Source organism: Sceloporus undulatus, chromosome 1 (assembly GCF_019175285.1).
Source record: "Sceloporus undulatus isolate JIND9_A2432 ecotype Alabama chromosome 1, SceUnd_v1.1, whole genome shotgun sequence".
Lineage (NCBI taxonomy): Eukaryota > Metazoa > Chordata > Lepidosauria > Squamata > Phrynosomatidae > Sceloporus > Sceloporus undulatus.
Window position 1 is genome coordinate 232093014 of NC_056522.1, and position 9800 is coordinate 232102813.

Consider the following 9800-nt stretch of genomic DNA (forward strand, 5'->3'; position numbering starts at 1 on the left):
ATCCCTGCGTAAGGGGAGGCTCCACTGTATTAGTAGCATCTATTCTGGTTTAGTCAGGCCTCACCTCAAATACTATGTCCAGTTCTGGGCATCATAATTGAAAAAGAATGTTGAGAAGCAAGGAGGTTTTCTAGATTGGCATTTGGGACGTCCGGAGGACGTCCCATTTTAAAAAAGGGGCGTCTCTTATAGACGCCCCTGGGCCTAGTACGGACTCCGTCCGTACAAGATGGCGCCGGCCCTTCTACATGGCCGGCGCCATCTTTGCGTATCGGACGCTGAGCGTCCGTACGCGTCGCGTCCCTTGTGACGTAGCGAGTGCGCCCCTGGCGCCTCGCTACGTCGCAAACGCGACGGAAAAAGAAGCTCCATTTTGGAGCTTCTTTTTCGGTCCGCGCGGGAGTCGGGCCGTCTGAAGGCTTCGGCTCCCCCGCGGACCTACCGGCGGCGGCGGCAGACCGCCGCAAAGCGGCGGTTTGTATCCTGCCAAAGAGTGTCCAAAGGAGGGCAACTAAAATGGTGAAAGGTCTGGAAATGATAAAGCCCTATGAGGAGAGACTTAGGGAGCTGCATATGTTTAGCCTGGAGAAAAGATGGTTAAGATATATTATAGCCCTGTATAAATATTCGAACAGGTGTCATATTGAGGATGGAGCAAGCTTGTTTTCTGCAGCTCCAGAGAACAGGACCCGGAGCAATGGATTCAAACTATAGAATAGGAGATTCCACCTCAACATAAGAACGTCCTGACAGAGCTGTTTGGCAGTGGGATACACTCCCTTGAAGAGTTGTAGGGTTTCCTTCTTTGGAGGTTTTTAAGTGCAAGCTGGATGGCCATCTGTTTTGCTTTGGCTGTGAGCTCCTGCATGGCAGGGGGTTGGACTGGATGGCCCTTGAGGTCTCTTCCAACTCTATGATACTGTCATCATTATGTTCACACACTTGTAAGCTGTACATTTGGCACACCAGAAGGGGTTCTGCACATCTACCTGTGTACATGTAGAAGACACAAAGGGCACATCTGCACTGCAAAAAATAATCCACTTTAACTGCCATTGTTCAATGCTATGGAATCCTGGGAACTATAGTTTGTTTTGGCACCAGAATTTTCTAACAGAGATGGCTAAATATCTCACTAAAGTACAAGTCCCAGAATTTCATAGCATTGAGCATGGCAGTTAAGGTAATCTCAAACTGGATTATTTCTGCAGTGCTTATGACCCAAAGTGTAAGAAGTCTGTGGGGAGTGTGATCAGGATTGGTGGTGGTGGTGGTAATAATAATAATAATAATAATAATAATAATAATAATAATAATAAATTATGCAGGATAGGATGAGGGGCATGGCCAGCCCAAGACTGTTTTTTCTCCCTGAGAAAAAAACCCAAAATGGTCCCCTGCTGTTACCAATAGCAAGTACATTTCTATACCGCTTATCAGTGCACTTAAGCAGTTCACAAAGTGTAAGCTAATTTCTCACAACAATCTGGGTACTCATTTTAGCGACCTCAGAAGGATGTAAGCTTGAGTCAAGCTTGAGCCCCTGGCTAGTATTGAACTTGCAGCATTATGGTTTGTGGGCGAGTGGCTGCAGTACAGACATTTAACCGCTGTTCCACCAGGGCTTTCTGTCCCATTTACAGGATCCCGACTTACCAGTAGTTGACTTTTTTTTTCAACAGCAGTGATAGGACAATGTCCTCCCTGTATCAGAGGGCAGCAAAATGGCTAGACAGTCCATGTCTTCTCATGTCTCACAGCGATACCCCTATGCACAGCTTCTGTTTGCCAATGGAGTCTGTCAGTGAATGACTCCTTTTACACTGACAGATCATTGGCCCATTCACACCACACAATTGTAGCACTATGATTCCACTTTAATTGTTATAATTTTGGCCTACAGAATCCTGGGATTCTCAGCCAGAGAGAAACTCTGCTGCCTCCCTTCCAACCAAACTACAAACCCTGGGATTCAATATAATGCAACCACAGTGGTGGAGGTGTAATGACAGCACCATAATTCTGTAGTGTGAATGGGACCAGGTCAGCTTGGAATGCCTACTTCTTCTTCTTCTTCTTCTTCTTCTTCTTATTATTATTATTATTATTATTATTATTATTAACCTTTATTTATGAAGCGTTGTAAATTTACACAGCGCTGTACATGCAATCTTTTTAGTTAGACGGTTCCCTGCCCTCGGGCTTACAATCTAAAAAGACATGACACAGAAGGAGAAGGGAGTGGTGGAGGGAAAGGGTAAGAGGTCCAGCAGTTCCTCTCTACCTCCGAGGCCTGGACCAAGGCAGATGGACTGGAGGGAGGGCTTGGCTTCATAATGGAAGGTGAATCTTCATCCAGGGAAAATACATACTCTCAGGTAGGATAATACATATACAATACATAGCAATGCAGGAAATGGTTTGATAAACAGGCACTAAAAGAACATCAGATGGTAAGCGACAATTATGCAATGCCTGGGAAGGCTTCTCTGAACAGGATGGTTTTCAACTCCATTTTGAAGCTGGTTAAAGAAGTGATGGCTCTTGCTTGTGGGGGAAGAAGGTTCCAGGAGTGAGGGGCAGCAAGTGAAAAGGGGCAAATCCGGGATGGGGCAGAGGAAATCCTGGGCTGAGACAGGAACCCTTGACTACCAGAACGGAGGGCCCTGGTGGGAAGGTGAGGAGAAAGAAGGTCTGATAAGTAAGGAGGGGCCAGTCCATGGAGGGCTTTAAATGTCGACAGCAGGAGCTTATACTGAATGCAGAAGGGGAGAGGGAGCCAGTGAAGGGATGCCAACACAGGAGAGATGTGGTCAGAGCGGTGGGTGGAAGTGATAATGCGTGCAGCTGAATGCTGGACAGAGATTAAAGGACGGAGGTGAGAAAGAGGAAGCCCAGCCAGGAGGACGTTACAGTAATCAAGTCGTGAGACCACTAGGGCATGGACCAGGATCTTGGCAGTAGAGGCGGAGAGATATGGTCGGATTTTGGCAATATTGTACAAAAAGAATCTACAAGTCTTGGCTGTGGTCTGGATCTGAGGGATACACGACAGAGAAGAGTCAAAGATAAAACCAAGACTGGCTTGCTGGACTGGTTGAATGGAAATGTTGTCCACAGAGACAGAAAAAGAGTGTTGAAGGGTGGGCTTAGGGGGAAAGACAAGAAGCTCTGTCTTGGACATGTTGAGCTTCAAACGCCGATGGGGCATCCACTGCGAGACAGCTGTGAGGCAGGACGAGACTTGCTGTTGAAGCATTGGAGAAAGGTCAGGGGCGGAATGATACAGCTGGGTGTCATTGGCATACAGATGGTAGGAAAAGCCAAAAGAGCTGATGAGTTTTCCTAAGGACAGTGTGTAGAGAGAAAACAGAAGGGGACCCAGAACAGAGCCCTGGGGAACTCCAACAGATAAGGGAACAGGAGAAGAAGTCTGACCCCCTGCAACTACTGCAAAAGATCTGCCAGACAAGTAAGATCTAAACCAGTTGAGAACAGAGTCTGAGAACCCAAGGTCAGAAAGTATATCCACTAGAAGACAGTGATCAACAGTGTCAAAGGCTGCAGACAAATCGAGAAGGATGAGAACAGAGTAGAGGCCGTTAGCCTTGGCCTGTAAAAGGTCATTCGAGATCTTAGTGAGAGCTGTCTCTGTGGAATGCCTTGGGCGGAAACCAGACTGAAAAGGATCAAGGATGGAGTTGGTTTCAAGAAACTCAAGACAGCGCGAATAAACAACCCGTTCCAAAACCTTAGAAAGGGGAGAAGAGAAATCGGATGATAGCTAGACAAAGAGGAGGGTTCAAGAGAAGGTTTTTTCAGAATTGGGGAAATGAGAGCATGTTTGAGGTCCGACGGGAAGGAGCCTGTAGAGAGAGAGAGATTGAAGATATGGAGAAGTGAGGGCAGAAAGGAGGGAGCTATAGAGATTAGAAGAGGAGTAGGAATTGGATCAAGAGGACAGGTTGCAGGTTTGGAAGAGTTCAGAAGTTCCCCACAGAGGCAGAGATGTAGCCAGGTGCCTTCTGGGAAGAGGAGAGTTCCTTTGTGCAGGGCAGATGGGAAGCCCTACCTTCCTTCTTTCCCCACAGAGGCAGAGATGTAATTCTAACCTGCCCAGAGATGGTAGACCTACTTCCATAGTCCAAGGTCATTGTCCTGTCATGGAAGTTTCCTAATATCTCTGGGGGAATTTTCCTGCACAGTTGGTTGCTGGTCTTACAAAGATGCTAGCTGATTCCTGCAAGGGGTAGGAGGGAGCCTTGGGCTCTCAATACCAACTTCCTAACATCTGTGGTAAGGGTGTCACTAAATGAGTGTGGGGAGTGCAGGCCACATCAGGTGACACCCTAAGGGGGGTGACATCACTGTTCCCCAAGCATCTGCCTTTTGGCAGAAATGGACTGTGGTGTTCACCTGTCTTTAAAGCACTGAAGAGATGGTGGGAGTTGGGTGAAGCTCAGTGGAAAAAGAAAGGAGAGGCCCTAGTTTTTTTTTAATTGAATTAAAAATAGTGTTTCACTCTTAAAATTTTCTCTAAAAACAACACATCTTACCAAATTTTCACTTTAATCCCATCAAACAATGTCCATGTAAACACATTTAGGCCGTGCATATGATATTGTAATTTAAAGGTTTCATTTAGGTAGTTGTTTATGTCACAACTATTGCCATTACATTCAGTGACATATGGGAATGATGATTTATGAGTAGCATTAGTACAAAAAACATTACTATGGATTCTGTATGGTGTGCTATGGAAGGAGGTCAATGATATGTGTTTGTGTGTGGGTGACATCATGAGTTCCAACACTGGGTGATGCCAACCCTAGGGATGCCACTGATCTTTGGCCAGCCATGCTGCCTCCTTGATGTTCTGACCCTTGGAGGTTTTATTAAAAAGATAAATTCGCTCCGTTTTTTCATCTGGTGTTTAATCTGCTACAGGTGTAAGTGTACTGCAGTTATTATTCTAGGCAGTGAATCTGCTCCAAGCTTTAGTACTGGTACATGGCAGGCAACACTGCCGTGGTGGCTTCCATGTCAGTGCATGGTGATCCGCTCTGAATTTTAGTTCAAACCTTTAAGGTACCATCCAGGGTCCTGGACCCTATTCCCAGAAGGAGCTAGCTCACATCCTGAATCTATTTTGGTATGAGGCCCAAACTAGGCCCAGATTTACTGACACAGATGCCAACAGCCACTACTGGTTCTGAGGAGCCAAGAGCGATGAAACTCATAGAAGGCCAACTACTAAGATGGAAGATTCAAGGCAAATATGATCAGAACAGGCCAAAGCCCCTCTTGTAGCCTATTCTGTGCCAGTGTTAGGAAGAGAGAGCACTACTTCTCATCCAATGTTGGCTGCATCTGCACTGCAGAAATAATGCAGTTTGATACCATTTTAACTGCCACAGCTCTATGCTACAGAATTCTGGGATTTCTTGTGGCAGTCAAACTTTGTGAAAGAGAAAGCTAAATATCTCATGAAACTATGAATCCCATAATTCCATAACATTAATAATCTACACGGATTAGTAAAGAAAAATGATTTCCTGCTTTAGAAGGGGTCTGGATGAATACATTCAGCCTAGTGTGTTGCCCTTTCCTTGTATGCAATTGAAACATTTCGTATTGCCACTGTTACATATTTTTAACTTCATATCAGATATTCTCTGTCCAGATCAAATATGGTGTGTTATGTCACAAGTGCCAGTTTATTTTTTGGTTACTTGTGTACCACCATAAAAATATTTTATGCTTTCACAGTGTTGTGTAATTTGTGTCAAGAGGTAACAGTGTCAATTAAATTCATTTCAGTTTTGGATTGTAACATAACAAAATATGGAAATGTCAAAGATCATGAATACCCTGCAAGAAACTGTATTTTTAAAGCAGTGTAACATTACTTATAGTCTTTGCTTCCAAAGTCAAGACCAAGAGACTTACAAGTCATTTACGTGGCAAAATCAACAAGATTCCTTGTAAAATGGTGGAGACTGCAGGTGGAGGTGGGGATCTGGCTTTGAACACTTATTAAGAGCTTGCCTTATTCTTTGATATTTTTCTCATCATTACTTCTTTATTCTGACTTTGAACTCCTAAAGGTATCTTTATGTGTGCTTGTAAAGTACAACAGACATCCAGTGAGCTATAATAAAACTGGCAATGAATAATAGATTAGATTGCAATCTTCAGTCACTGGTGCCTTTTGTATTATATAATAATCATTATCTACCCAAATCTCTTCAGATGGGGTAATCTGCTAACCTCAGTGAAAGACTTTTCAACCATCAAGTTGTTTCTAGAGAAGAATGATGTATATTCCTATGACAAAGTGTAAAATTTTGATATCCCTCCCATTATTCGGTTTTCAAACACAGTGAAGCACACATGACCTGCAGACTCACTCAGAATATCTGTTGTTATTACTGGCTCCCAGGGTCTCAGGGAGAGGTTTTTCACATCAACTGCTATCTGATTCTGTTAACTGAAAATGGCAAGGATTGAGTCTGGGGCCTTCCACATGCCAGGCATGGGTTCTTTCATTGATTTTGGGTCTTTCCCTGTTCTGTGGTTTGGATCCCTCACAGGCAAACAGTAACTTGTTGAGGCTATTTTATGAGATAGGTCAGTGAAACAGAACTATAATGTGGGGAGCAGGGAAGCCTCAAATCCCTAGTCCCCACAGGCAATAAGAAAAAAAAAAACAATTCCAGTATCTGTCTCATCAAACACCAGGGGAATTAATGTGGTCACACTTCCCTGGTCCTTATAACCTGACAAGATCATTCAACCAGTCAATGAATTATCTCTGCCACAAAAACAGGCCACAAAAACAATGGAAAGAAATGTAGAAAATCAGCTTCATTCAAGAAACAGATTGACATTTTTTAGCCTTTTTGGATTTATGCATCTCTATTAATCTGTACTAGTGTTTTTTCTATTTCCCAAATACCTGAGACATAAAGGTAGCATAATACACTTACACTACATTCAACATGTTTGCCTTAAAGGAAGCCACCCTGTGTTAATTGGGATTGTTCACAGGTAAATACATATATAATTGTGATAAACAAGGAGTATATCTACATTACAGTGATATCTATCTCATACCATCTTAATGGTCCAGTCTCATGAAATTCTGAGATTGCTTGAGAATAATTAGGATGTTGTTGTTGTTGTTGTTGTTGTTGTTGTGTGACTTCAAGTTGTTTCTGATTTATGGCAATCCTATGGTGAACCTATCATTGGGTTTTCTGAGGCTGAGAGTGTGTGAGTTGCCCAGGATCACCCAGTGGGTTTTCATGGCTGAGCAGGAGTTCATACCCTGGTCTCCAGAGTCATAGTCCAACACTCAAACCACTATGTCATGGTGGCACTTAAAATTATCTATGGTTGACCTCTTGTACATATTCTCTTAAACTACAGCATGAGATGTCTCAGGCAGAGAATTTGAAGGATCTCACCAAACTACAAATCATGAGATTCTGTAAAATGGGGGACATGACAGTTAAGGTGGTATAAAACTGCAATACTGTATCATGTACATATACAGTAATCTAATTCACCTACTGGAAGGGCATTTTCTGAGATCAGCTCTTTATGGCACAACTATATTATCAAGCAAATTCTCTTAAAATATTAATTGTTGATATGCAAAATTAGGAAAGATCTATGCTAAATTTAAAACATGAAAAGTAGAAAGATTCAAGGCTGTCCTAATGGCACACTTTACATACCAGAAACCTTTCTGATATGTCTAGCAGTCCTTTTTGACTATCACAAACATTCAGAAAATGCTAAAAAGCACTCACTAATATGCCACAAGATACAGGACTTAATTTTGCTGAACCTTGGCTCACCTTAAGCCTTGAAAAGGATTTTTTTTTTGTTCAAAACACCATTATTTTAGCTGCCTTTGCTTTGTGAAAAGAGCCTATTCTACAAAGCATATGAATCACAGGGGAAAACTTCAAAAGTAGCTAATCCTTTGTAGAGGAAGAGGTCCAAGCTTTTGATCACTAGCCACCCATGAACATTACAAGTACCAAATTATGAGCATTTTTTTTCTTAAATGACAATGACATCATTATAGAATAATGCATGCTGAAATGTACAATAGATAAGCTTTACTGAAGATGCACACTTTTATATCTGGAGAATTTAATTGAATCTTCAGCAGCAACATCTCTGTGTCTGACTTGTCTGTTCTGAAAAACACAAGAGTAATATTAGAGTCTAAAAGTTATATTCTCATAATGAAGTCTAATTATAATCCAGAAAAATAATTTTATGTATGCATGTACAAATGTTCATTGATCTATTGACTACAACAAATTGAATGGGCCCTTGGTATCCACCGGAGTCTGGTTCCAGGACTCTCCATGGATACCAAAATCCATGGATGCTCAAGTACCATTCAATACAGAGGATAGTAAAATGGTGTCCCTTATATAAAATGGCAAAATCAAGGTTTGCTTTTTTGGAATTTATATATTTCTTAAATACTTTCAAGCCATGAATCCATTCTTTGAATCCATGGAAAAAGAATCCGTGGATATGGAAGGCCAACTGTATTTTTCAAAAATACTTCCTTGTCTATTTGTCTAACAGAGAAACATTGCTTTCAACATACATCACCATATGTCTTCACAATAGTCACATGGCAGATAAATCCCATTAGTCTGACTGGAAAAAAACAAGTCAAATAATTTACTGATTATTAAATCCATGTCACCAGTAATAATCAACTGACACATCCAGAGTAGCAAGTAAGAATTACACACACCATGAGATGGTACCCATCCTCCATTGCCTTGTCCTGTGGCATCAGTTATTAAAAATAACCTCAAGTGTTTCTATCACTTCTTCTCTACATCCCCTCATAAATAAAAATATAGATATTAACTACATAACTCATTATCATCATTTCCATAAATTTCTTGTGCTATGTCTATTCTCCTGTGTAAGTTATCTGCCAGAACAGCTGTGATAGTTTCCAGCTTGGGTGCAAGGCAAAGAATATTTTGGCATGGATTTAAATACTCAGCATCTTTCAAGGCTGCCTGGAGTTGAAACTTGGTTTCCCAAACTCTTACTGAAGAGTGATATATTTAAAAGTGAGTTATAATCAGGGCAGTTTGTGGGCAGATCATGGGGCACAGGGTACCTCGGCTTCAGTCCCAAGCCTCAACTCACTGGCCACTAGCAGCAGTATTTTAAAACAGAATGTTTTCAGACCCAGCTACTTGCATAGTGGTTTTACTGTTTGTTCCTTCATGCTAGAATCCCCATTGCTTATCGACATACTGAAAACCCAGTCTTGGGATATATCCTTAGTCAAGAGGAGCAAGAATAAGTGTATTGCTTCAAAATTCAAACAAATCTGCAATAATCATAGGTATAAGAGTCAGAATAGGTACAAGTAACAAGATATACAGAAATTGATCCTATACAAATTCTACATATTCACTATACTTGTTCTGAAGCTTTATCCAACATTATCGAGAGACAATGGCTCTGCAGAATTAATGCAGTTTGACACCACTTTAATTGCCATGGCTAATTCCAGATACTGTGGTCTCTTTCACACTACACAAATAAAACACTATGATTCTACTTTAACTGCTATGGTTGCATCCTCCAGAGTCCTGGGGTTTGTAGTCTGATGAAGCACTCAGCTCTCAGACTGAGAAGTCTAAACACCTCCCAAAATTACCAGTCCCAGCATTCTATGGGATACACTCATAGAGTTAAAGTAACATAATTGTGTAGCATGAAAGAGACTCGTGTGACAT